This window comes from Gossypium raimondii, chromosome 13 (genome assembly GCF_025698545.1).
Source record: "Gossypium raimondii isolate GPD5lz chromosome 13, ASM2569854v1, whole genome shotgun sequence".
NCBI lineage: Eukaryota > Viridiplantae > Streptophyta > Magnoliopsida > Malvales > Malvaceae > Gossypium > Gossypium raimondii.
In genome coordinates, this window is record NC_068577.1 from 26857294 (window position 1) to 26860630 (window position 3337).

The following is a 3337-nucleotide window of genomic DNA, read 5'->3' on the forward strand; positions in this document are numbered from 1 at the left end:
TCTGATTCCTTTGGTGTAGGAACTTCAACAACTAGTTGACTCTTCTCAACAGGCTTATCTTTGACTTCAATCAATCGGGGTTCTAGAATTTTACCACTTTGCAATGCCACTGCCATGATATGTTCTTTACCCAAATTTCTTGGAATCTCAGTATCACTCAGAAAAGTTCTTTGCGGTCTATTACGTAGCTCCGTAGTTAATTGACCAATTTGGTTTTCCAAATTTTTCAGTGTTGCTGCTTGGCTTTGGATCAAAGCGTCATTCTTTGCTATGTACGCTTTCAACAAGTTCTCCAAACTGTTTGATGCCTCAACTTGAGGTAGTTTTGGAGCTTGCTGATTAAAACCTTGAGATTGGTTGGGTCTTTGCTGAATAAGTTGTTGTTCGGTCCATTTCCTTGGTTGCTCCAAGAAAAGTTAGGATCATTATGCCATGAAGGATTGTAAAAGTTGGACTGGGGTCCTTATCCACTCCTATTTTGATATTGGTTCCCCACATAGTACACTGACTCCGTATTTGATGGACAATTCTCAAAAGAATGACCTTCCCCACATTATACACAGGAAACTACTTCAAATAGACTTGGTGGCTGAGCTACAGAATTATTAGTACTATTAGCTGTTAACTGTTTTATCATAGAGGAAATAGACGATACCGGAGTTGATAACAAAGTGAGGGCGTCAACTTCATGAACTCTGGCTGCACGTCTTCCAAAAGCTATTTGATTTGTGGGCCATTGATAGTTATTACTCGTGATCCTCTCGATGATCTCATAAGCCTCATTATAAGACTTAGACAAAATTGCACCATTCACGGAAGCATCTACCATCAATCTTGTATTTGCATTAAGACCATTATAGAATGTCTCTAGTTGGATACAATGAGGAATCTCATGATGAGGGCACTTACGAAGTAACTCCTTGAATCGCTTCCAAGCCTCATACAAAGACTCATCATCCAATTGTTGGAAAGTTGTGATCTTGTTCCTTAACTTAGCATTTTTGCTAGGTGGGAAATACTTCACCAAAAATCTCTCTACTAATTCTTGCCATGTAGATATGGAATGATGCGAACCTAGTCGCATCATGTTTCGACAAAACTCGACGTCATCGAGAGTGGCCTAAGCTTGAGGGGCCCAAGTGCAAAATGAAGCTTAATCTCAGCTCGTTTAGCTCAATTCAGCTCATTTCTAGCTCAATAAGCTTGTTTGCTCGTTTTGAGTTTAATTTTAATTTATTTCATTTTAGTTGTTGGAATAATTACTTGCTTAGCTAAATTAGTTAATTTGGTTCAACTCAATTAGTCCATGCGTTCTAAAACCCCTAGCTATTTAATTAAGTTAGTTAATATAGTTTAGTCTAAATAAATGTGTCAAAATTCTGGTCATTTTAATTAAGTGCTAGTTCATACATAATTTTAGTATGTTTCAGCTGAATTTAAATGTGCCTTAATTTATCACATGTGTTTTAATATGTCTAGCCTATTACATGTTTTAAATATGTCTAGCTACAGCTGAAATTAATGAGTAACTTAGCTTAAATATGTGTTATAATTATGTCTTAGTTTAAGCTTGATTTTAATGTGTCTTGAGCTGCCGAATTAAAGTGTCTTAAGGTGAGTTAATTTGCTAAATTAATTTGCAGCAGGTACATTGCTTGGGACGGCAATAAGTGAGCTGATGGTTCAGCTCTTCAAAGAACCTCTTTGCGGACTTGAATTTCCAAGATCAGTTGCTGGTTATTCTTTCCAAAGTGGTCTGTTAGCTCCCCGAAGCTACCTTGAAAGGTTCCACACCAGCTGCACATTCCGTTCACATTACAAGGCTGTCCAGATTTTTGTTTTCACACACACAAGGCTATTTGCATTCGGTTTCATACTTGGGTGAACATTACAATACTCAAGCTACCAATTAAAGCTCCTAAACTATTCAGCTAAACTAGGAGCTTCAATTAAAGCCATTTAATTGCCTAGACCGAATCTACCAAGTCATTTCAGCTCATTTCAACCCCTACTTAATTTCATTAATGTCCAACTGAATGATCACCTTCTAGATGTTTTCAATTGGTGTCCTCATGCTAGGAAACTTCAAGAAAGCTACCAAGCACGTTCAAGAAGCTTCAAGGAAATTTCCAGCCATTTTAGCTTTAATTTGTTGTCCATTCAGTACCCTTAATAGCCTATTCGGCTATCCCATGTAAAAGGCTATAAATATGTAGTTCAAATCACTTTGTAGGAACTTTTTGCTCCTTTAATTAATGTTTATAACATTTTGTGAGTTTTTCAACTCTCTTATTTTGTTTTAGACTCAGTGTGACTTATCTAGCTTGCTAGTGGCATCATTCTGTTTCTTTCGAACTTATCACTCATTTTTAGTGTGGCATTCTCAAAAATATACCTTTGGTTCCTAAGTTCCTAGTTAGCAGGTCAAGGTCACCTTAAGTGACGTATAAGTCTCGGGTTAGCACTTGGATATAGTGTTGGTTTTTTCTTGTCCTTAAGATCATTTTCCCATCCACATCTATTAACTTATTTATATTATTTCTTTGATTAGCCGAATTCCCATAATCCTTATTCATTTAACCATTTTTCCATCATTATCATTCTACTTAACCAAACCATCCTCAATACATTCATAACCTCTAAACCATTTAGCCAACCTTTGTTTAAAGTCTTACTTAGTTGAATTCAACCATTACTCTGTTCAGGAATGTTACTTCTCCATTTTAATGATTGGGCAACAAACGACTCGAATCATCACTGAGGCAGGATTGTATCATAGAACTTGGTGGCAATGAGTTGAGCCATGCTCGTGCTCAATCTAGCAATTAGTACAGAAACAACTTCAACCTCAGTGCCTCTTCAGTCACACCGGCTATCTTGAATGAATCACTCACCTCCATAAACAATCGAAGGTGGAGATGTGGATCTTTCGTGGGCATACCACTAAATTGGTCCACCATTTGTAGCATTTGAAGCATCACTGGTTTCAATTCAAACTGGGTTGCCTCAATATCTAGCCTTCTAATTCCTAGGTTTAACTCACTAAAATGTGGCACAGCATATTGTCTGATGCATCGATCCCTATCATCGGCAATGAGGAAAGGATTTTGTACATGATCGACTTCATTACCTTGTTCTTGATTCTGATTTCCAAGGTCCATCTTGACTTGTCTTTGATTAGCTCGTTCACGTCTTTTTTGTCTGAAAGTTCGTTTAATTTCAGGGTCTACAGGGAGTAAAACGATAATTTGATCAATGGTCATAAACACCTAAAAAGAAAATCACAAAAATTAAAAAGAATAAGTTAGTAATGTTAGAAATAAATCAAATTGAAAAT

General features: G+C 36.8%; 1 non-coding gene across 1 annotated transcript; it reads left to right on the plus strand.

The window, feature by feature from the left end:
* Positions 1-887: 887 nt before the first annotated feature.
* Positions 888-994, plus strand: LOC128036429 (small nucleolar RNA R71). The gene has a single exon (XR_008193226.1). It is a non-coding gene; the product is annotated as a small nucleolar RNA R71 (small nucleolar RNA).
* The last annotated feature ends 2343 nt before the right edge of the window (positions 995-3337 follow it).